Below are 26,142 nucleotides of genomic sequence, written 5' to 3' on the forward strand. Positions count from 1 at the left end.
GGGTAAATTAAGTTATGCATGAAGTAGTACTGCTCTCTTAGACAAAAACAATTTCCTGCAGAAAAGGTTTGCATTTGGGCTAATTTGCATACCCACAATGCCTTTGATCCACACTCATTCCACACTCAATGGGTTACAAGAAAAGGCAGAGGGTCATGGCTGCACCTTCTACAAATTAAAAGAAAGTTAACCATATGAAAAATAAAAGAAACAACTTGCAAAAAGAAAATTCAGAGAGGTCAATTAACTGTGACACGTTTGACATGCTATAATCTTGACCCTTCTCGGCCAGGCTAAATAGCATCAAATATTTGAAAATGAGTTTGGAAAAAATATATGAATTGAATACTGACTGCATATCTGGTCGGCTTGAACTCTGCATTAGTATTTTGTTATTGGTTTTATATAGTTTGAAACTAGCTAGGCAGCAACGGAGCGCGGTGACAGGGAAGTTACAGGTTGTACTAGCTAGTGAATCCCATACTAGGGGGTTGGCATATACCCAGGGTCTTGAGTCCTGTCCTGGGATGCAGGTGCACAAAGGCCTCAGTATGGTGTTGCAGAAAGCCTGGGGCCGGGCATAGCAAGAGAAGGCCAGTCTCCTGGTTTAATCTCGATTTGTGCAATGCTCTAGCATTACACCTGAGTCGCGACTCGCAAGTAGGCAATGGTTGCCTTATGGGTCATACGGGCAGTTTTGATGAGTGTCCAGGATGGTTGGGAAGTCTCCTCTGTGCTTAATGCAAGCAGTGAAAGCAGCCCAGATTGAAAGGGGCCCCTGTGGGTCCCTAACGTGTATGGAAACAAGGCGAGTCACCACACACGATAGATACGCCAGACACGAGGTTGTATTCCCAAAGCTAGGATTTATTGCAAAGCAAAAGTCTCAGTTGGCCAACTCGGTCTCACGCCCCGCGACGTGTATCTCTACACCTCGAGGGACGCAAGAGAGTGAATTACGTACATCAGTTACATATATACAAAATGCATATCAAACAATCAGCTATGACATGTTTAACAGCCCCCTTTTATTGGGTTTCTTTGAACTTGGTGTGATGATGGACATCTCCGACAACTATGACACCTTCAAACATCTATTCTAGTAACAATTTGCAATTTGTGAGGGCTACCAGTCAAATGGTCGAAAATATTTGGTCGACAGACAATTTGGTCGACACCATTTGGTCGAATGCCAAATGATCGAATTTTTTTTTTTTTTTTACCCATTTTTTGGTTTTTTTTGGGGGGGTCCCCCCCCCCCAACCCCCTTTTTTTTCTTTTTTATTTTTTTTCCCCACACGAAAACCCACAAAACACATATATAAAAAAAAAAAAAAATTCGACCATTTGGCATTCGACCAAATGGTGTCGACCAAATTGCAGTCGACCAAATTGCAGTCGACCAGTTGACTGGACACCATTTGTGAGTGCAGAGGCATCTTTTAGTTGTTGAATAGAACACAGTGCTTCTGTTCTTGGAAGCAAGCTACATACAGGGGGAAGAGTTGCATTCCGGACCTTGCTATCTATTAGGTGCTATTTGTGTCCTGGGAGCCGACACGCTCTAGCGGGGTTCAGCAAAGGGGGGCCGTAAGAAAAGCATAATTCAAGCCTTTAGCTGTATTATTCTAACATATTCTACCATATAACGAGACTGGCTGGCAGCTGCGAAATGATTAAATGCCCTGCAGCTCTGCTTCAAGGCTACATTCGGGAGGGAGCAGGGCATTCTTCCTGGCGCTGCCTATGTTTAATTTCAACAAACTCTTGTTATCCTCACGGCCCTGCGGCCTTGTCCTTTTTGCGTGCAGACAAAAATGTTTTACAGTCGAGCAGTGTAAGCAGAAAATATACTGCGAAGCAATAGGAACAGAAAGCAATGAGCAATGGTTAGAAAACAAAATGGCGATTCTTGTTACATCAAAATGGCCGTTCATTGGCAAGCTCGAAAACCTATATTCTGTCATATCGTGCATGAGACGGTTGGCCCACGGCCACCAAAATACTTTTGCGGTCACAAAGTAGAGGTATCCATTTTTCTAGACTGACAAACCCTCCTTTGGCCGTATGCCAAACGTCTCATCTATTTAATGAAACCTCCTCTAGTGATGATGAGTCTGAAATACTTATGTTTGAATCTTGCATGCTATCGTAAACATCATCGTCTTCATCAATATCTATTGCCATCAACTCTTTTACTGTTTTTGTTTCATTTGGGTCTTGGTCAGCTCGACCATGAGGTTGTTTTTTCTTCGTCATCATATGCATACATCCTTCTGTACATCCCTCAGTTACCTCAGCGCAAACTATTGGTAGGCAGTGTATGCAATAACAGCACGTTAGGAATATTCCAAACACCACTACTAATATTGAAATCAACTTCCATCCCCAAGAACGTAGTATTCCCCAAAACCAAGACCCTATTCCCCAGCTTCCTTCTCCAGTAGGGAGTTCAAAGCTTAGGACATGCATTTTCTTTATCGCTTCAAAGATCGTAGGGGAGTAGTCATCGACCTAAAGACAACACGCTGATCCCACTATTTTGCAAATTCCCCCACGATCAACCAGGATCACATCGAGAGCCATTCTATTCTGCAGCGTCATTAACCTGATTCCTCTTTCTTCCAACGTCATATTAAATAGTATATCTGTTGTTGTGTTTATGGTATTTTTTAGTATCCTGGACAGCTGCCTTATATTATAGGAGTTCACTATCTGCCCTAAGAATGGAATGAATTATTTTGCTACATCAGTTGCTATCAAAACACCCTCGTCAGTCCTTTTGACTCTAGTTCTGGATAGCCTGGCCATGTCTGCTGTTTCTAAGAGGAATACTCCTGGGAACAGTAGACCTAGGTAACATGTACCTCCCCAGTTTCTGGGCAACCAAGGGTATGCTTTCTCTCCACATATAAAATAAACTGGATCACCTACATATACTGGTTCTATTTCCCATTTTAATACCACTGTATTCATGCATCCAGTATATGTTCTGACTGAAAAAGAGCCTTTCTTTTTTAGACAAAAAGGGACAGTTCTTGGGCTATAATTCACTGTGTAAGATGGGGGGATTGCATCTTTGTCCCCTTCTGTTCTTACACGAAACATCATTACAGATGTCTTTTCTGGTGGGGACAATCTATCTTGTCTATTTTGTCGTGTTATCTTTCGTGTACTTTTCCTTGTGGGCTCTGGGACTATTACTTGCGCTTTATGGAAAATGGAACAACCCACAGGCTTCATTATTATCTCCTCAAACTCATTCATGTTGGTTCTGTCTAATTGACCCGTACTACTCTCATTCCATTTCCCATAAAACATTGCACCTAAAGATGCACTACATGCAGAACTTAATGGTAATGGCTGTACATACCACCCTATTCCTTTCCCAGCTTGCTGTGGTAAATGGGCACATGCCCAGCAATTTGTTTTCTTAAGAATTGCATGTGTCATGTTCATGATTAATAATAACGTATTATTCCCAAAACCTTCCCTGTGTCTTTCTTCCATTGGGGGCAGGGTATAAGTAATCACCTGAACTGGGCTTTCAGTAGTGGATATATTAACTATTGGTAAAAACATTTCTAATGGGTGTATCGCTTCCACATACCATAATATTAGGTCTGTCGATACCACGCTCATAAAGCACATTATTATTGTCAGTGCCAGCATAAAATTCGTTTTACCATGCGTTTTTCTTAAGCTTACAGTCTTTATAATTGACTCATTCTCAGCAGTGGTGGTGCAGGAGGAGGCTGGAACCGGTCCCGGCATGTTTCTTGTCGTCCTTCTTCTTCCTTATCACAGTTCTTTGTGGATATCTCTCTTCGTCGCGCTTGCTCTGAGATCAAAAGGTTCAACGGAATTGTCACAGTTCAGTTCTGCCAGTCCTTAATAGCCTGGATTTGTTTCAGTAAGTTTTTTAGGCAAGATCACTTGTCCTTTCTCATACTGCTCAGAGGACCTTTGATCAGTTATCTTATTGCCCTAGTACCATGTGCGCCCAGCTTGTCCGCTCTGGTTCCTCACACATGTACTTTTATGATCGCACCGAGGAGCCGCGAGTCTTGAATTGTCCGACTTGCACAATTCTCACGCTTCTCTTCTCTACACCTCTAGTTCCTTCTCCATCCATGAGCTGAACCAGAGGTTGACATAAACACCAAAAAGAACTACGGATCACTTTGTCTTTCGAGGCCGCAAGTTGTATCACCTTACTCCTGGAATCATGTGACCAGTGAACAGTGCCGGTGCACTTCCAGATTCAGGCTCAAAGTCAGACTGTGGCGCTACTGCAGGTTCTGGTGTGCGCCGCGCCAATGATGCAGATCAGTCTTTTGGCGTGCTGGCAAGTGCTGGTGGGTGCCAAAGGGGTACACGATTTGTTTCTGCTGGTATTTGCAAGGCAGATTTCGTGTCGGCCAGCAGCGATGTCGATTCTGCTGGGCAACGTTGGGGCACTCTTGCCCTTCCCCCTCTTTGGCAATCATCTCAGGCTTTGTTTCGAGTTTCACTTCTCGTTTTGGCAGATTTGGTGGCTGCTTACTGGCAACAGTTTCTTCCGTTTCTGGTACCGCTGTCTCTTTCCGGTCATCTGGGTCAGGCAGGTCTTTCAGTGAAGTTGGAATCTTCTTGGCATGGGTGGCATGGATCCACGACTTCCTTCCATCCACACGTATTGCCGTCTGCGTCGCCAAGAGTACTTGATAGGGCCCGCGCCACCTGGGTGCTAACGATGACTTTCTTTCCAAATTCTTTAGCAGCACCCAATCGCCTGGCTCCAGCGCGTTCCCCGGACCGGTTTATCTCACTGGTAATGCCTCCTGCACCTGCTGATGAATCAAACACAATTTCTGCATTAAAAGGCCACAATAAGTACTAAGCACAGGATGTTCTACCTTACTAAGTCATTTTGGCTGTGGTGAGCACCATACATTTGCCGGCCTCCTCATTGCGATCTCGTACGGGGAGAGCCCAGTTTTAGCCTGTACAGACGTACGCATGCATAATAGTGCTATTGGTAAGGCATCCACCCAACTCAACTTGCTTCCCGCACAAATCTTGCTAATCTTTGATTTAAGAATCCCGTTGTGCCTCTCCACAAGACCGGCAGAACTCGGATGCCTTGAACTATGGAATCTCTTATCAATCTGAAGACCAGCACATATCTGTGACACCACTGCGCCAACAAAATGTGGTCCATTATCGGACCATAGGACACGGGGCAAGCCAAATCTGGAAAAGTATTCCTTAAGCATTACTTTTTGCCGTGTTCATTACTGTGCAGTCCTTCAAGGGATATGCCTCCACCCACTTACTGAATGCACAGATCACCACTAAGAGGTATTTTAAGTTTTGGCATCTCTCCATCTCTATGAAATCAAAATGGATCACCTCAAATGGCATAGAGGGCGGACCAAAACTGCCTATTGGAGTCACTGTTCCCTTTCCTACATTGTGTTGCAAACACATGATACAGTTCTGCACCAACCTCTCTGCATACTTTTGTATGTTTACATTCTGCCATACTGTAGAAAGGTGCTGTATTATCTTTTTCGCACAGATGTGAGTAGGGCTGTGGGCCATTGTGACCATTGCAGTCACATACGAATTTGGCAACATCCAGTTTCTAGTTCCCTTGTCCACCCATCTAACTCAGCAGAGCCCTCTGCCCACCCTTGTATTTCATCGGCCGTAGCTTCAGCCTGCATTTCTTTGACAGTGGCAACTCCATTTTCTATCATACAGGGGACTTCCTCAGTCTGAACCGTCATCATTTTGGTATTTAAATCAGTGGCAGTTTGTTTCGCAATTCTGTCTGCAAACGCGTTTCCTTCTCCTATTTTGCATGTTACCTTTATATGTGCCTCGCATTTCACTATTGCTAGGCGCTTTGGAAACGTGAGTGCAGACAGAAATCGTACAATCAAAGGGCCATGTTGAATTCTGGCGCCATGTAATGTCAAAAAACCTCTCTCAGCCCAGAGTCGACCAAAGTTATGAACCACCCCAAAAGCATACTGGCTATCAGTATATATATTCACATTCAAATTTTCAGAAATCTTGCAGGCTCTGGTTAATGCTATTATCTCTGTGGCTTGTGCCGAATTGTAGGGAATTCTTTTACTTTCTACAACGCTCTCTAGGGTAGTGATAGCATATGCGGCAGTTGTCGTGCCATCTGGTAATTTAAAACATGAGCCGTCACAAAATAACTCTCCATCTGGCTCTTTCTGTGGGGTATCACTTAAATCAACTCTCCCCTTGGTTTCTTCCTCAGTGACCATTAAGCAATCGTGGGGAGGGGGTGATTCATTCTCCCCAATTTCTTTTATGGGTAGTGGCATTAATTCTGCAGGATTCAAAGCGCTACACCTCATAATTTGGATATTGGGCGCGAACAAGATAATTTCATATCTTGTCAATATGGCAGAGGTGAGGTGTTGCGTCTGTGTCCTATTTAATAGAACGTCTATGGCATGTGGCACCATCAGAATTAAAGGGTGCCCCAATACCATCCCTTCCGTTTGTTTCACTGACGCAGCTGCCGCCGCGACAGATCTCAAACATCGTGGTAGTGCGCGCGCTACAGGGTCCAGCGCAGAAGAAAAATAGCCGCTTGGCCTATTTCTTCCACCTTGTTCCTGTGTCAAAACCGCCAATGCACATCCTTCACTTTCACACACAAACAGTCTAAAAACCTTCTCATAATTCGGCGTACCCAAAACTGGAGCCGAGCATAACGCAGTTTTCAATTCATCAAATGCTTTCTGACATTCCTCATCCCACTGTAACGGCATGACCGCATCTTTCTTTGTCAAATTCACCATCGGTTTCACAATTAACGCAAAATTACCAATCCATTGTCGGCAATATGAAGCCATGCCTATTATGGCTCTGACTCCTTTTTGTGTCTTTGGAATAGGCATACAAAAAATACTTTCTATGCGTTCTGGCATTAGCCTTCTCCCTTCTTTTGAAAGTAGGTAGCCTAAATAGGCCACCTCCTTTCTATTATATTGAAATTTCTTCAAACTAGCTTTATGGCCATGTGCCGCTCGGTGTGACAGTAGTAATACAGTGCTTTCTTTACAAATCTCCTCTGTGTCTGCAGCTAACAATAGATCATCTATGTATAGCAAGACTACACAACCCACTGGTAATTCTAGCATGTCTAGCTGCTCTTTTAATGCTCTACTGTAAATACTTGGGCTTTCCGTGTAACCTTGCGGAATCCGCGTAAATGTAAATGATCGTCCTCCTGATGTGAACGCGAACAAATATCTGCTGTCCTTGTCCACTGGAATGCTGAAGAACGTGTTTTTCAAATCCATTACACTAAAATATTCTGCTGAAACAGGTATCATTGTCAATGTTGTAGTGACATCTGGCACTAGAGGAATTGTGGATCTACTACCTTGTTTAATGCGAGCAAATCAATTATAAAACGGTATGGTACTTCATTGCCTCCTTTTTTATAAACTGGAAGAATCGGGCTGTTGCATGTACTGCCTGTAATTTCCTCGATTACCCCTAATTTTACCAAATCTGTAACAATACTCTTTAATCCTTTCTCACCTTCAGCCGAAATTCTGTATTGGGGAATTTGCGGTAGGGTAAAACCTTCTTTCAAAATGATCTTCACTGGCTCTATCTTTAAGCATCCTACATCATTGTCATGCATTGCCCATATACAGGTTGGCACTTAACTTAGTTCTCCTGGTAAAGTTTCAGACATGAATTCTGACACAGGGGCATCGTGTGGCAAATCGTTAGGAACACTCCATCTACCGTGCAATGTATAACGGAACCTAATTTTTTCAACAAATTTAATCCCAACAAATTTTCCCCACAATTTTCTGTTAAAAGGAAAGGACAATGTTCAGTGAATGGTCTTATTGTAACTGGGACTGGTTTGGACACTGGGTTTATGACTGGCGTACCTGCGAACCCTATGGAAACATTCTTTTGCCCTGACAGTGGTATATCCGGAACCAAGTGGGGGTCTATTGAACACTTCTGCGCTCCTGTATCTACAAGAAAGCGGTGCTCCTCATTCCCGACTCTCATTTCTACGTAGGGTCCTCTCTGATTCATGGGAATAGACACTGGATCCAACCCCTGTCCTGGGCTGTCCTTTTGGGGAATTAACACATTGTCCGATATGTAATCTTTGCTGTTACTGTAATACGTGTTTGGTTGTGTATCAAAAGCATTCCCACTCTTTCCTCTATTTCCCCTACTCTGGTTTCCATACTTTTGATTTTGCTGTCCCTGACTCTGGTTTGGGGCATTTTGGTTTTGGCCTTGATTTTGATTACCTCCGTTATTGTGATGCTGCTGCATACTATTCCTATTTGGTCCATTCGCTCCTGGGTGTCCTCTATGCTGTCTCCTCTGACCAGACCCATTTCTATTCTGCAGATGCGGACATTGCGCACGCCAATGTCCTTTCTCCTTACAATACGCACACTGAGTTGGTCCCACTGTACCCCCATGCATATTCAAATTACTCCTTCCTGTGCGTTCCCTCTCCCTACATCATGTCCTACTACTTGTTGTAGTAGTACCTGTGTTCTCAATAGACATTCTTTCAAGTCTGCCCCCATCTGTTTTAGCAACGATAATTTGTTCACCCTCTCCTTCTGCCCCGGTGATGGTGACTGCTGCTGTTTATTATGTGACCCCTTTTTTCCCTTCCGATGTCTCCCGATATCCCTACTCCTGTACCCAGGTGTAGAAAACATTTCGGCATAATCATTATCTAATTCATCTTTAAGTTCAAAGAGTCCATATACATGTTCTCTCACTTCTTCATCTCTCTTCCTACAGCATGCTAATGCATTCAAATCTAACAAACGCTGCGGTGGTAATTTCCCAAATAACTGTTTCCATTTCTCCACCAAATATTCACCCATGCATTCCAACACTACCTGTCTTTCGTTGCTTCTTCGGAAGTCATACATCAAAGCCAATGCTGCCGTTCCATCATTCCCGTCTATATACATCTGTGCCTGTTGCTGCAATTCCACCTTCCTTTCTTTGCTGATCGCGCTGCGAGTTACCCTCGTGCATCCCCATTGGTCAGTCCCGCCTCTTGCCCCCGCGGTTTCAACTTCAACCCCTGGAGGAACGGACGGTACCGAGTGTGTGTCTGAGGCGGGAGGTGCGGATGAGACAATGGGAACAGGGAGTGTCTGTTGTGGGCCTGGTTGGCTAATAGGAAGTGCTACGTGTGCGGTCTGTGGCTGTGGGAGGGCTTGAGCTACCGGAGGGAGAGCTTGGGCTACGGGCGGGGTTTGGGCAATAGCTACTGATGTGTCTGGCCTCACTTCTGATCTTGGGCCTTGTTTTTTATGGGTCCATATGTTTTCTATCAATTCATCTGCTATGTGTAATTCTCGTTGTGGATATATTTTTTCTATATTCAACTGGTCACACCTACCTGCCCCTCTTAGACTCTCAGTCCACTCCTCCTCTTCTTTCTCTTCCGCTACTTCACCTTTCGATTTATGCCTGCGTGCATGCTTCGCTCTGCTTTTAAATCAGAGCATTGCTTCCTTTCTCCAGTCTTTAATAGTCTCAAATGCTGCAGGACGCGCTTTCTTTCTTATCAACACCCTTTCCAAGTTATCTATTCTCACTATCTCAAAACTACCATTAATCAGCCACTGATGGTCTTGTTCCTTTCTGGTTTGCCTATGCCAAGTCTCACAGAATATTATCGCACCCACTCCATACTTCGCATACGTCTCATACGCCGGCGTTCCCCCAGGTGGTACAATTTGGCCATCTTCCTAAGATTGTCTACCACAGCGGAAAAACCCTGCTAAGGTGGACAGTACCCCAGGCATGTTTCAACCTTCCCCCTGGTTAATCAACCTTACCTAGGGCGTTTGATTTTGCAAAGTCAACTCTCAACCAATATCAGGATTACTTTGAATCGGGGAATGACTCACCTGATAGATCAAGTCGTCTGTATACTGACGCACCAAATGACGTTGTGTCTGCGTTTCTTGGCTTCCGCCTCGTTTCGGGACCCTCGCCTCCATGTTCTCTAGCCAGGCACGTCGATCAGGGATCAGATGTGTGCAGATCTGCAAAGGAGTCTCTCATCACTTTTACAGGGCGCCCCAAACACCTCTTGATCCCGGCTCGATCGTCCCGTCCTCGCCGTTCTCCGTCTTACTCAATTACGTTATGCAATGGAACAAGTGGGGGAGGGTCCCTATTCGGGGCACATCTTGAAAGGGGCCCCTAGGGGTCCCTAACGTCTATGGAAACAAGACGAGTCACCACACCCGATAGATACGCCAGACACGAGGTTGTATTCCCAAAGCTAGGGTTTATTGCAAAGCAAAAGTCTCAGTTGGCTAACTCGGTCTCACGCCCCGCAACGTGTATCTCTAGACCTCGAGGGACGCAAGAGAGTGAATTACGTACATCAGTTACATATATACAAAATGCATATCAAACAATCATTTATGACATGTTTAACACCACCCTTTTATTGGGTTTCTTTGAACTTGGTGTGATGATGGACATCTCTGACAACTATGACACCTTCAAACATCTATTCTAGTAACAATTTGCAATTTGTGAGTGTGGAGGTATCTTTTAGTTGTTGAATAGAACACAGCGCATCTGTTCTTGGAAGCGAGCTACATACGGGGGGGAAGAGTTGCATTCCGGACCTTGCTATCTATTAGGTGCTATTCGTGTCCTGGGAGCCGACACGCTCTAGTGGGGCTCAGCAAAGGGGGGCCGTAAGAAAAGCATAATTCAAGCCTTTAGCTCTATTATTCTAACATATTCTACCATATAACAAGACTGGCTGGCAGCTGCGAAATGATTAAATGCCCTGCAGCTCTGCTTCAAGGCTACATTCGGGAGGGAGCCAGGCATTCTTCCTGGCTCTGCCTATGTTTCGTTTCAACGAACTCTTGTTATCCTCACGGCCCTGCGGCCTTTTCCTTTTTGCTGCAGACAACAATGTTTTACAGTCAAGCAGTGTAAGCAGAAAATATACTGCAAAGCAATAGGAACAGAAAGCAATGAGCAATGGTTAGAAAACAAAATGGCGATTCTTGTTACATCAAAATGGCCGTTCATTGGCAAGCTCGAAAACCTACATTCTGTCACATCATGCATGAGACGGTTGGCCCATGGCCACCAAAATACGTTTGCGGTCACAAAGTAGAGGTATCCATGTTTCTAGACTGACAAGATGTCTGAGTGGTACACCCCTCCCATGTCTCATTGGTACACTGTTTGACCACTTGAGTTCACTGAATACAGACGAGTGTTAGGGAGAATTCTCATAAATGTGCTAATTCCCTTCACCTTAGAGACCCCCAGCAACTTTGCTGGATTTTGAGGACTTGATTTTTTTACCTAGAAAGAGTGTGAGCCTTTTTTTCCCACTCTTTCATGTGTTTTGAGTTTTGTGTGTGTTTTGATGTGTGTTTTACATTTGTGTTCTTTAATTATGGAGTTTTAGACAACTCCATAGGCATCATCTTTTCATGTGTGTTACATAGCACCCTCAGTGCAGTGACACAGGGATGTCTTTTAGACTTCCCAAAGGTTTACGTACCTTCTCTGGGATAAACTACTGTTTCAACTAACAATGAGAGACTAGAGGAGTAGTTTAACGACGCCTGGACCTAACTCCACTGAAGCCTTCTAGACAATAAAAGACAAAAAAGGGGCCAGCCGTCATTCTCCAGTATAAACTCAATCCTTTCTACCAAACCTCGGTCCATGGACCAAATAGGAACTAAGTCATAGGTTGTGAAAATATAAATGTATCATTTATTCAAAAGAAACACACAATATTAAATGTCACCATTAATAAAACAAACATCACATTTAAAAAAAGTGTAAAACCGAAACGACTGTTTCCCAGAGAATGTGAAGTGAAATTTACTTTACTAGGCTTTTCCAAATTCCTAGACCCAGCATACACCATCTTACAATGGAGTGCTGGAGGGGTTACCTAGTATCCCCTGTGTCTAAATACTCATGTAGCACTCAAATGCTACCCTTTCCTATTGAAAAGGCTGGTGGCAGTGGTTTTACAAAGAACTACCATGATTTTTCCCGACCGCGAACACCAGTAGCTAAAAATCACGGGAGCCATGTTTTTCAAGATGGCGCCTTAAGCCCCTTTGTTTAAACAGGTCCCTGTCTTTATTTTTTGCCATTTCTTTTTGGAAAGGTCCTTCTAGTGTTTGTCTCTGCGCGCCAAACCAAGTTTGGTCCCTTTGTTTGTGTGCCTTTGGCAAGCTTCAGGACTGAAGTCCGCCCTTGGCGTCTGAGTGTCTGGGGTGGGCAGAAAGCGAGGCAGGTGCCCGAAACTCCCTGTGCTTGGTCCTAGGAGACCCAAATGCACGCTGGCGTCATTGGCTGGCTGGATGACTGTCCTGCAAGGAAAGCCACCCTGCTGGGTGAGTGACAGCTGGGCTGGAATGTAAGGGAGAAAACTGTTTAAAGGCGAGTCTCATGGACTGGAAGGCAGAGTCGACCACTGGAATGAAAGAACCGAAGACGAGCTGGAAGAGGACGGCTGCTGCAACCACTGGACCGTTGGTTTTCCTGGTGAAGTCCTGCTGCAGGTCCAAATTGCCAAACTCCATTCGACAGAGAAGCTCCTTCAAGGACAGCTTCTTCTTTTGAGTTGGTGGGACCAATTAACTCATAAGACACCTTGATACCATTCTCAAGGCTGGTTAGGTTTAACCAGGGAGAGGGACACCAGCTCGTGTTCTTGAATCTACAGCTACTGGAAATGAAGTGACTCCATTTTGTTTGCTTTCTTCAATGATCCTGTGCAGTGCAGAAGTCCCCAGATGTCCTCCCTCTTGTCCCCACGGCTGAGGCTCAGGAACAGCAAGATCTGCAGGAGCTGCCAGGAACCAAGACTTCAGCAACATTTGTTTTCTTCATACAAAGGTACTGTGCCAACCCGATTGAGAGAACACCACTCTCGCAGTGAAAGTTCGTGAAATTCTCCCAACTCGTAGGCCTAATCAGCTTGTGAGCCCACAAATGATCCTTTTTCACCTAAACTACTAATGAAAACTTTTGCAAAGACTTTAATAATAATAATAATTTCACATTTATATAGTGCTATGAACCCTCAGGTATCTGAGCGCTGCTTATTATAACCCACGGTGTGTGGTGCTCATTTATCAATCTCGGAAGGATGAAAGGCTGAGTTTGACCTGCTGGGATTTGAACTTGTGTCAGCAAGCTCTGCACAGATGTCAAAGCAAGCGCTCTACTCGCTGTGCCACTTGACCGGTAGCACAGTGTTTGATACCAGAACTGCTCTTTCCTATCCAGAACACTAGCTCATTGACTTTGGCCCGGCCTATTGACTTGAATTGAACTATACTGGTGAACTGAAACTATTTGCACTGCCTATAAAGTATATGTAATCTATACGACTTACTTTTGTCCTTTTTGCTCACTGCTAAGTAACTGAACTGCCATTTGGCTCCTTTTTCAGGGAAGCTCAAACTGTCTCATAAACTTAGAGTTTTGTATTGAAATGTATTGGTATATAAAATTAAGTAGTCTTCTTCTAGTGAAATGTTTTATGAATGATTGTGCAATAAATGAATAAGTGTTTTACCAAGAAACCTTGAGTATAAGTGTCTACTTGAACCACTGTAATTGAAAGCCCTCTGTGTAACTACTTGTACTGCTCACATTCACTCTTGAGATAAGCCCGGCTGCTCAGCTCGCTACCAACAAACTGCGTGGTACAGACTTATACCAAACGTTGGTCTTGCTTACACCTGTAGTCCTAATTGTGTGTGGTGGTCCCAGAGGGTACTGCATGCAATTCTGCCTAACAACAAGTCTTGTATTCTATAACTGAGAGTGGTATGTTACATCTGCGTGGTACACATACTACACAGCTGTGGTTTTGCACACAGCAGTGTATATTCGAGTGGTACACATTGGACACGACTGGAGGACCCCCACTGTGTGAGCCATACTCATGCATTGAACTAAATTATACAGCGCATAGCACGAATATGCGCCGAACAAAACCTGTGCATATATCTGAGCTCCCCAAACAGTGAATTGCTGCAGAGCATGCAGTGTGCACCACTACATTATACAGCGCATAGCATGAATATGCGCCCAACACGTGTGCATGCATCTGAGCACCCCAAACAGTGCATTGCTGCAGAGCATGCAGTGCGCACCACTACATTATACAGCGCATAGCATGAATATGCGCTCAACAAAACCTGCGCATGCATCTGAGCTCCCCAAACAGTGCATTGCTGCAGAGCATGCAATGTGTACCATGTGCATACACTGACACGTGTCTGCATGTTCGAATGAAGGAATATGCGTGCCATTTAACACAGGCAGCATACGTGCATGGGACACTCGTTACAAGGATGCAGGCCATGTGCTGCGTGTGCTATCATGTCATGACATGCCATGAACAAGGGCCCAGCTGAAGGCCGTGATGCCTGCTTCCTGGAGTCATATGGATATGCTTTGTCATGAGACCAGATCACACACCCAGCTCAATTCACTAAAAAGAATACTGTTGCTTAGTCATGCTGAGGTTTTCTACTAAGCAGAAGGACTGGCTTATGTTAATGCAACATAACATTCCCAGTTCTAAGGACGTCGAGGTTATAATGCAAATCCTAAAAAGGATAAGGATTTGTTATTTAAATGGAGCTTTCACCAAAGCGCTGTATATAGAACATATTTACACACAATCATCAAAGAAACCGAAGTTGGTACTCATTTATGGAACTCAGAAAGATGAACATCTGAGTGGGCCTTGCAAGGATTTGAACCTGCGATCGCACATAGATCACAGAAACAAGCTCTTAACCCGCTGAGCTACCTTAACGGTAAAAACAACCCAAAATTCAGCAACTCGTACTCTCCAAGCGCAGTGCTTATGGCCGCGCACATCATTTATCTGCAGAGCCCTTGATGATGTCATTGTTCATGTAATTGGCACTAGTGTAAGCGCAAATATTTGACTTACTTTTGTGATGAATTGTGGGACTTTTTTGGCTCGCGATGCAACATTCATGTCTGGCGAAAATTAAGGTTTTCTGGCAATATACAATTCTAGAACCGCTTCATATACATATACACCCTTCAAGGTTTGAAAAGTAAGGATTCACATGTGAGTCCAACCCACAGGTAATAACTAGTCCTCCATTTACAGTATGCACTATTTTGTACTGATTTTCACTGTTGCTTGGCACTGTTGTATACTGGTTTGCAAGGTTCATTTGCACTGTTCCATCCCTATTTGAATTATCAAACAAAATAATAAAACAACGGCTGCTGTGATTTTAAAAGTGCTGCTCTTTGTGTTTTTTACCGTCTTGTGCGGGAGGCAGTGTGCAATGCAGCTCAGTTTGATGATGGAGAGGGCCGCTTTATTGACTAGCCAAATGTTGCGGCAAAGGTCAACCTCCTCTCCTTCAGGCCTATACAGTAGCGGGACATGTTTAGTGTCGGCCTTGCCGGGAAGGCACTTGGGTCTCTGGAGCGGGTGGAGGGCTTCTTGCCAAGGCTTGCTGGGGTCCTGCTGAACTCACAACCAGCCAATGCAGGTGGTGGGGGAGAGGGGGAGGGGAATATGGCAGCCAAGCTGCACTGCTGTAAAGGTATACAACAACACGTGACACTTGACATAGTCAACTGTCTAGTAAAATGGAGAGGTGCGCGAAACCGGTGCAGTGCTCACAGGTCTCTCGTGATGAACGACCTGATTGTGGCCGGAGCCTTGCGAGATACAAGGGGAAAGAAACACTCGGCCCATGCGGCAGAAGAGGACACATGAGCTCCGTCAACGACAGGTCTGGAACAGATGTCGATAGCTGATTATGCACCATCTGTTAATATGTGCTTCTCGTTGTTCATTCTGTCGTCACTATCTGCTTACCTTGACCACGCCATAGCGAAGAAGGCCCCTCACCGCAGCCGTCGCTGCCCTGCCAGTGCACACCAAACACTTCTTTGCCCGGCCCGCACTGCCAGCCTGCCCTGCACCTGACCTGTGTGTGCAGGGACAGGCAGGGCACGTGTGGTTTCGGTTCCCCATGCCAGGAGGCAACCCAGGCCCTCATGTGCAGGCGCGCAGCCTAGCTGCCCAGCCCAGCCCTGGGAAGAAAAAAATGCACAGGCAGCTCCAGCGTGGCGTCAGTGGTGGCAGCCGGCACTGCAGGCCGCCAATTCACACAAACCACCCAGGAGGATTCAGGCGTCAAAGGGGCCCTGCAGGACAGAGGCCTACCGGGGGATATCCCGGTGTCCCGGTGGGGCAGTCCAGCCCTGAGGACACAATTCTCTTTCAGGAGACTATGCTAATGGATCCTTTTGAAATGGATAGCTTTAAATCCTTTTACTCCCCTGCTAAAAGAGGTATCTTTGGGTGCCCGTCTGGGGGTGTGGCAATTGCTATAGATCTGAAGTAAAATTATACATCCTTGTTTGTTGCTGTGTATGATAACTCATTGATATCTGTCATTTAAAATCTTGTCTGGAGAAAATATTAATTCTGAATGTTTATCTTAATCCAGCAAAATTGCATATTGATATTTTACAAAAACAAATTGAGCATATTCTTTTTAGCTGGCTTAGCGCTATGCACCTAAATAACATATTGATTACAGATGATTTTAACTGTAAATGTGCAGAATTTGTGGATGACGATAAACCGCTTCTGTCACATAGAAATCAATAAATTAAAGTCCTCCACCAGTAATGCTGTGCGCTGGATCCAGTTATGGAGCATTTGGGCTTTCAGTTGCTGTTTCCATCTGGCTATACCTCGTCAGATATAATTGTCTCCTGGAGAAGGGGGGTGGTGCTCTCTACTTCTTGGATTGACCATTCTTTTTCGTAAAAGTCCTTTTGCGACTCATTGTCATGAATATAATATTTGATTTGTGGGATATAGTGATCATCCTGCATGGAATTTAACTTGTTCATCCCAAAACGAGTACTTCAGTATAAGGTTCAAGTTCAATTTTTAGCCATGGTTTCTCAATGTAAATGGGAAGCCCTGGTAAAATGGAACTTGGGGCTATTTTTGAAATTTACAAATACTTTGGAGTACTTGTTCAATGATGCATTAAATAAGGAAGTATGCTTGGGATTGTCTATCTTGGGATATTCCGAATTTATAGAACAAGCATTAGTATTGATTTCTGGTAAAGGAAGGTTTCATGAAAATATTCGTAGTAGGGACACATGTTTGTTTGTTTGTTTGTTTATTTTATTGGTATAGCGCTCCAAACCCAGGGGTAGAAGGGCGCTTAAGAATATTGTTACAGTGTTGAGAAGTATCTTTGTGTTGCATACTTCGTACATACTTATAATACATACATATATATACAGTTATCAGTAAACAATACACATACAATACCCACAATATACACTTACAATATAAATATAGTACATAAACCAGTTGCCGCACAGAGGTGTGGGAACTGGTGTTAGTGGGGCTACTCTTTGTTTAGGAGCCAGCTGATGACCTGCTTCCTGAAGATATAATCAGAAAATAGCCTTTGCAAAGAAAGTAAAGAGAGGTGTCTTGTGATTATTAGCAAAGACGGACACAGGGAACTAGGAAGATTGTATGCTTAAAAGGAAAATAATTCTACAATTCTATAAAAATTATCTGAAATCCCTGAAATACTGTACCTGCTACTACACTATTTCTTATGCTTGTAACTTGAATGCATGTAACCAGTGCCTTGATGTCTCTGGGCTCCACATGCTATACAAATGAATTGAAATAAATAAATAAATAAATAACAAACACAGATTTTGGGAATTGGCAAATTAAAAAAAATTGCTTAACACTGTCCAATTAAACCTCCATATCAGCGGATGTTTGGCTAACCTATTATTGGGATAACATCTTCCCATTCAAACGCTTGAATGTATCTGTGAGAGTGAGTTGGATTATAATTGGGAAGGATTCTTTTCTGTTAATTAATTTAAAAGTATTCTAAGAAAAATAAAACCTTCCTCGGGCCAGACAATATCACACCAGTCATTTTAAAGTACATTGCATATTTATGGCTCAACTATCACATCATTTGTTTTGAGAAATTGTTGACAAAAATGTTATACCGTCTGCTTGGCATGAAGCTTTTATTATTCTGATATTTTAAAAAGTAGACCATTTAGCACCACAAAATGATCACCTAATAGCAACATTAGCAACGTCTAGTAAGATTTTTGCCAGCATCTTAATAAATAGAGCTGGACAGTTAGGTATCCCGATTTGCGATTCTTTCGAATTTTCAGGTGGGATTCCATAAGGGACTAGGGACCTTGTTAAAAGGCATCATGGTATCCTGCCTACATGCTCAATCGAAATGTTCTGATGTTCCCCTATTTGTATCGCCAGCCTTGGCTTCTACAGTGCCTTAGATAGGGTGGACAGTGCCCGCCTTTGGGGGAAAATGCATGATAAATGCTGACCAGAAATACAAATTGGATTATTGATGATATTATATACACGTACTAAAATCAGACTGCATCTTAACATAGAGGGGCATATAACTGGATCAATTTACACATGTGTAGGTTTGAAACAAGGGTGCCTCTTAGCCTTTTTAATCTTTACCTTGCTAATAATGAGGACTTGTGGGTTAATTCCACCATGCTGCAAGTTAGGTGGCACCATTTAAGGCTACAATGGATGGCTTATGAAGATGATATCCTTCTTTTTCATGCCACGACGTTTGCAGAAAAAAATGAAAGTCTAGATTATTTCTAATGAGTGAACTCCCAAACAACTCGTTTGGTCTCTTGGTGATCAGACTAGAAAATATTAAATCTTTTAAATATTTGGGAATCCAATTATATCACTCTGTCATGACTTCTAGCAGAACAATAAGGCTTAGATCTAAAGCTGCTCTATTGATTCCCCAGATCAAATACTTTTATGCACATTTTCCATATTTTATTTTGCCAAAGTAGTGCCTGTCTTTTATACGGCATTGAGTTGGAAAAATACTTCTTGGAGCCCTTTCTAAATTCTATTGAAAGCACAATTTGGAAAACAGTGTTAGGCATGCCTTTTTTTGTTCTTAAAGCTCTTATCCAACCATAACTCACGCCACCACCGTGCACTTCAAAGAATAACACCCAGAACATCAAATATGACATCACAAATATCATTGATGACATCACATGTCTAGCCCGTTCTTTTTTGTTCACTGCCATATCTAGGCCAGGTGGTTTTATTTATTGACAGTCAGAAACTTAACATTCAAAAGGTATTATATTTATAGATGTTGCTATTCTCACATGTTCTTACACTACTTTCCTTAGAATTTAATCGCATCTTATGATGTACATATATAGGAGAAGAAGCAGGACTGAAACACAGCAATAATTTTTGTGCGTGAATACAATCATGTAGATTATACACAGTTGCTAATGATAATGCCTCTTGTTTGCTTACTTTACTCTCCATATGTAAGCCCCATATTTGTATGCATTATAGTCTATTTACACGCTCAACATTTTCCCCTGTCCACCTACCCCTCCAGATTAGTGTTTGATGCCTCTTCCCTCCTTTCCTCCTCACATTTCATTCTTAGCTCTAATGCCAAAAAGAATTACATCCAAAAAACAACAAAAGAAATGTTCCTTTTGGAACCACCTTTCACAGTAAAAAGATAGAACGAAAAAAGAAAACATATAGACTCCATCTACATTATATTTCTCAGTAAAGTACATAGACTCAATAAGATTTTCCAACATTTCCATTTGCATTTTGTGTTATGGTAATGGGAATATTGTGGCGTTCATCCTCTGTGCTAGGGCTGGAACGGTGGATACCGGCCCCGGCAACCCAAGTTATCAGCCCAAGCGAAACAAGGGTGGATAATGAGGTCTCTGGACCATTATCCCCCCATTCCAGCCGGACCCTTCTTCGTTTTCCATGGAAGCCTGTTTTCAAGATGGCCACCATGGAAAGGGAAGGCAGGTTTCCATACAGGGCCCCTCTTCGCTTTCCATGGAAGCCTGTAGAAGGCGAAAAGAGAACCCTATGACCTTATTACCAGGAGCACATTTTTCTTCCCTTTGAAATCTATCACAATTTTGAATAACTTCACCACAAAGCCAGTCCCTGGTGGACATGGCCAATTTAACCCCATATGTTGTCCCTCATGGTCATGGCCAGTAGCCAGATTGTCCGGATCATGACCTTATTCCATGACCTGGACAATCTGGCCACTGCCCATGGCCACAGGCTATTCCTCAGTCACCAACGATATATCACTATCTTTTGTACCTACATTATGACATTTGCCAAAAAATAAAACACGGGCTCATTTGCATAACCATGCTTTCAGGTCCTTGGCAATACTCCTTACACAAGTTTGCTGGAAATCCAGCCATGTTTTATTTTTTAAAAGTGTCAAATGCATGCACATACAATCGTCATATAACCTAGCCCCCACTTGACAAAATCCATTCAGACTTTACGAAAAAATGTATATCTCGATCTATAATCTTTTTGCAAACCTATTGTCAAATGGCACCACATTTATAAGCCTTTACAATATTTTGGGACCCCACTCTAATTCTGCTCCCTCTTGACAAAATCCTACCAAACTTCACAAAAACATTTATATGCATATGCATTATCAATTTGTCAAATTAAGTGTAGATTCGTCAAATGGCACCTCATTTATAAGCCTTTACATCATTTTGGGACCCCCTCTAGTTTTGCCCCCTCTTGACAGAATCCCACCAATCTTTGCATAATGATTCGGGATCAGGTCAGGAATATCATTGCAAAGTTTCATGCATTTTCATTAAGTAACGCCAAAGTTATAAGCCATCCAAAAACTGGCCCCAAACATCTGTAGTGTCCCCGAACTTCTCAGGACTGTTCGCGAACATCCGAACTATACGCTGACTTTCATGGCAAAACCCGCCCGTTTTTTTGCTTCTTGCAGCCATATTCCATCCCATCCTCATTGCCCCTCAGCTCCTCAGAGATTATTTGATAAATTTGACAAGTGCAATGTGTTTTTTAATCTGTTTTTACTGCGATGTCCGGGAACACCGGCCGATGTCTGTGAATCCAAGATGTCAGCGTTTCCAAAAACTGACGCACCTCACGCTTCACCCCAGCCAATCAGCGAACACGTCACATGTCCGTGGACATGACGCAAGCCGATTAGCCAATCGGTGTCCTGTCTGCTGAGCGAACAGGGAAATGTGTCCACGGAGCGGACATAGATATCACACATTTTTTGAGACCTACTTTTTGGTCGTTTTGAAAAAAAACGACTGGACGATTTCCACCAAATTCACAAAAGCACGCTTTCGGACCAACCCTCTGCTCATGCCGCACATTTGGTGCAAATCTGTACAGCGGTTTGAGTTGTAGGCGTGAGCAAAGTTTTTTCCCCATTCACTCTATGGGAAAAAAAGAAATGTTGGGACCCCCCCTATAACTTTGCCCTCCCTGGACCAAACATCGCCAAAAAGAATCAGAGTGTGCCATATACTTTTTCTGCAAAGTTTGGTGAGGATTCGTCCAGGGGGAGCGAAGTTATAAACTGCCTAAAAAGTGCTCTTCCTATGGGATTAGCAACTTGATCATAACTACTTAGCCGCTACCGCAGGCCCTGTAATATATATATATATATTGCAGTAGCGGCCCTGTAGTTATGGTTAAGTTGCTCAACCCATAGGAAGAGCACGTTTTATCCAGCTTATAACTTTGCCCTCCGTGGATGAATTCTTACCAAACTATGCAACAAATCTCTATGGTGTATATACTTGGTGGTCCATTTCGATGTCTGCAGAGGTCATTTGAATTGGGAGGCTCAGGGTGAGTAATGGTGTGGTGGATGAGGCCAGTGGCCAGATTCTTTGGTGCATGGTCACATTATGCTGTTTTGGTTGTGGCCAGTAGCCATATTCTTGGGCGTGCCAGTGTAGTGCCTCCAAATTTGGCTTTCCTGAATTTGGGATAATTGAGAGTGACCGCCGAAGAAGAGCGAAGGTTCCTCACGTTGGGTTTGATGCCTATACGGGATGACAAATAGGTTGGGCTGCTAAGACTGAGGCATTTATGGGTTATAGTAAGAATCTTATGCGTTATGCAGTGTTTTACGGGTAGCCAGTGGAGTCTTTTCCTAAAAGTAGAGATGTGTGTGCGACGTGACTGATTGAAAATGTTATGCACAGCATTGTTCTGTGCCACTTGTAAGGATTGAATATTAGAGGCCGTGGTGCCCGCCAGGAGGCTGTTACAATAGTCCAATCTTGAATTTATCAATGCAGTGGACAATAGAGCACAGTTCTCTTCCAATATGAATGGTCGAATATATCTAATTCTCTTGTTTATAGCACCACAACCAGATTTTATGCTAGAAATGTGGGATTTCATGGAGAGTTCTTCTTGGCAATATGGAAAGAGGCGTAGTTAGGATCAAGTTTTGCCTGGGTGTCTTTAGATGCCACAATAAGGAGTTCATAGGAATGCTATTTTGGTGGCATTCACCTCCTGTGGTGTCCGTGGTAGGGATATGTAGGCCCTTGCGTGCTTTAGTAGTGCATCCAGCACTTGGTTTAGCACAACAGAGAAGCATGATTGCGACATGCCATGAATTTGGCCCACTGTGTTTTGGTAGTTGCCTGTGGCCAGGAAGTGGAGCACAGATGCCAGCTTCAGCAGAGGGGGGATGGCTGTGTGGATGTTGATCAGGCTGACCAAGTCTTCCTGTATTAATTCCACTATGGTGGTGATGGTGTCATTGTCCAGGCGGTACAGGGTGTGGATCTGTGCTGGGGTTAAGTCAAATGGCTCTTATACATGGAATTGATGGCTGTCTGCGGGGAACAACTGCCTGCACTGGTGGGATTTGCTGGGCGGGTCTCACCCTCTTTCTCCTCCTGCATCTCCTCTGTGTTGCCTGTTGTACTGCCTGCTCAAGGAGTAGCAGTGCAGGCATGTCCTCCAGCCCCAGTATGGCAAGTGCAAGTGGTATCATTTTGGTGTGGGAAGGGGTATGGTGTGTGGATGTTCTCCTTTTGTGTTGGGCCTGACTCCATTGCCTCCACCTGTGCTGATTGTGTGCACCTGTGGCAGTTGGTTACACAGCAGATTGCTTTTAACTGGTGATCTGCGATGCCGGTATTGATGGCATCATGGTGGACCTTCTTACCGGCATCTCGATGCCGGTATGTGCATGTCCGTGCGACTCGTGATGTCCTCTTCATTGCGGCATGCCGGTATTACAGGCAGGGCGCCGCACGGCCACAGCGAATCCTTGTCGATGCCGGTAGGACCGGCATCTAGGGTCAAAATACTACGGACCTTTAATGGATACCGGTATTGCCTTACCAGCTCCGTTATTACCGGACCGCCAACCTCGTAATGACTCTCATTGACTAAACTTTGTAGAGCCTCATAATTAGTACATTGTAAGTACTATGTTTGACACAAAATTACTGTGTGTTCTGCAGAGTTTGTGGTTCTGTTTGCATAATCATTGGGTCATTAAGAAAACAAATCTATACAGAATTGAAAAAACATACTACATTTATGTGAGTCTGAAGTGTGCAGTACTTAAGGGAATGCTTAAAGTACACTAAACATTGATAGTTTCACAGGTCAGTGACTACATTTAGGTTTAAGGAATATTAAGTAGGCATTTGTTAGATTTGCTGGTAATCTCTGTTTTACAGTAACGAAAAATGCCATTGCTTTCAAACCAACCACATCTTTTTTAATGTATGCACTATAGTGACCTGCAGTGGTTGTGGCACCAGTGTGGTAGATTATGCCTACTGTTGTGAAGGTTTGTTTTCTTGCCAAGAGATACTTGCACGTGTGTGAAACTAGTTTAGCTTGCAGTTGTTTGTGGTACCATCTGCATTGTACCTTAAAAGCATTAGTATCAAATATTGGCTATGTGAGTGTATGTGCAAGGTGGACCAATTGTGTGAATTGCAAAAAGGGCATAAAATGGCATGATTTGCATTTTACACCAGCTGAAATGGAATGGAGTCACAATTCAGTATAAATACATACACAAATCATTAATTAGGGATGCGCTCCTTTGAAACATGGTTGCAGAGAGTGCATCTATGTTTCCACGTGTATGAAATATGGAATATTTCATTTATAGGTATTTTTTGGTTTCCAGTACCTGCACTAAGTACATTAAACATTCCTGTGGATCTTCCTGTGTGTTTATGAAGAATTCTACCATTCCTGCAGAGTAGTCCAATTATTGCCTTATTCCTGAGAGACTGCAAGTGTTCTCAGGATTATTTGTGGCATTTCTATGAAGGACGAGCATTTGCAAACACAACTGGTCTGAGCATTTCAAGTAAATGTTTTGAACAATTGATGGCAATTGGAGCAGAAGGTTTATTGCTACATTTGCAGAGCAATTTACTCCAGTTGTGTTGGAAAAAATAAATGGACCTGAGAGTTCTGTCTTTATGTCATTTTCTGGAGATCCACTTGTTTTTTTAGAAGGAACATTTCTCTTTATGTCTGCTGATGGATGTGCAGTTGAGTTTGCACTAGATAGTTTTGTGGTTGTACTGCTTGATGAAGTAGTAGTTGTTTTTTGTTTTTTTGATGGTTCTGTTGGGAGATCTCCTATAAGTTCTGTTTGCATTAATTATCTTTTTAAAACTGTACCTTTTTGAAGAACTGGGTACATATCTAGATGGGTGTGTGTAGAGTGGACGTAGTCTGTTGTACTCTAGTATGCAAGGAATGTCAAACCTGACTTTTGTTTGCACCAAAATTGACTCGAAAGAGTCCTTCCACTATACGTGGATGTGGCCTGTGCTACATAACGCATACCTTCTTTAAAGACTGTGCTGCCAATGTCAATCAATGGCTGATCTATGGTTAGAACGTGCAATTTATGAATAGTGACTGCATATGCAAGAGGAAGAGAGAATTGTTCTCTGCATACATACATGTCTTTAAAAAGAAGGACTTGTGCTATTGAGCGTCCTTTCCTTTTAACTTCTGAAAGTTTGTCAAAGTGGAAGCTGACAAACTGAGTGTTGTAGTCATGTTTATACATCTGGAAGCCAACAACTGTACCATTTTCTCCCAGTCAAGGTTATGTTTTAGAATTAATCTGCAGTTTAAACACAACATTAACATTTTCTCCAAACCAGCTGTGTTGGAGATACATTTTTCTAAGCTATTTATTCGTGATGTTGCTTGTTGACAAATAGGGAGTGTAATGCCGTGCACTTCCAGTTGGTCTGTGGAGCTAATATGCACTATTTGTTGCATTTCTTTTTTAACATTGTCTCATCGAATTGAATACAGCTTGCTAGGGTTGGCATTAAGGAGATACATTTTACATGTTTGTGTGCTAATTGTTCCATGACATCAGGAGCAGATGTGCTATGCCCATATAGCTCATGAATGAGTCTACTATTTAAGATGGATTGTGCATCTTTAGAAAGAAGACCAGTTCTAATGCTTTTAAAATGTTAGCATAGGTGAAGTCTGCAGACTGACATGTGTTTGAGATAGTTCTCTGTATTGGAAATGTTGCCAGAGATTTACGTTTCCTATGATGCCATGTGTGTTGTGGCTCTGTTTGTGTCCTACAGTTTTAAAAATAGGCTCCCCTTTTACTAGTGTTAATCGTAGGAGATCTCCAAAAACAATAATGTGTTTTCCTCCAAAGAGTTCCTCGTAGTCCGTTTTAAGAACTTCTTGCAATCTTAGGTGAATTAAAGCCAACATTAGGTTGGAAACCATGCTTGCCTCATCTATTATAAGCATTTTTATTTGTTTCAGAATTTTGCGTACTTCAGTAGCTGCTTCTGCTGATAGTTTATATTACCCTAATGTGTTTAGTGTTCTACTGGAAAGGGCTGTAGACGGTGTAAAGTAACACCTCCTATGGTGTAGGCAGCTAAACCTGTGGGGCTGTTACAACAGCGGAAAGATTGTTGTTTGTTACATTTTGGAGGAATTTGCTGATGATTTTAATTAAGAATGTTTTTCCCGTACCAGCTGCACCACTTACATAGAGGAGCAAATGTTTATCATTTTGACAGCTACAAGTTTTACTTTCATTCTTCAAACCATGTTCAATATCT

The sequence above is a fragment of the Ambystoma mexicanum genome, chromosome 1q (assembly GCF_040938575.1).
Source record: "Ambystoma mexicanum isolate Mex_15411 chromosome 1q, UKY_AmexF1_1, whole genome shotgun sequence".
NCBI lineage: Eukaryota > Metazoa > Chordata > Amphibia > Caudata > Ambystomatidae > Ambystoma > Ambystoma mexicanum.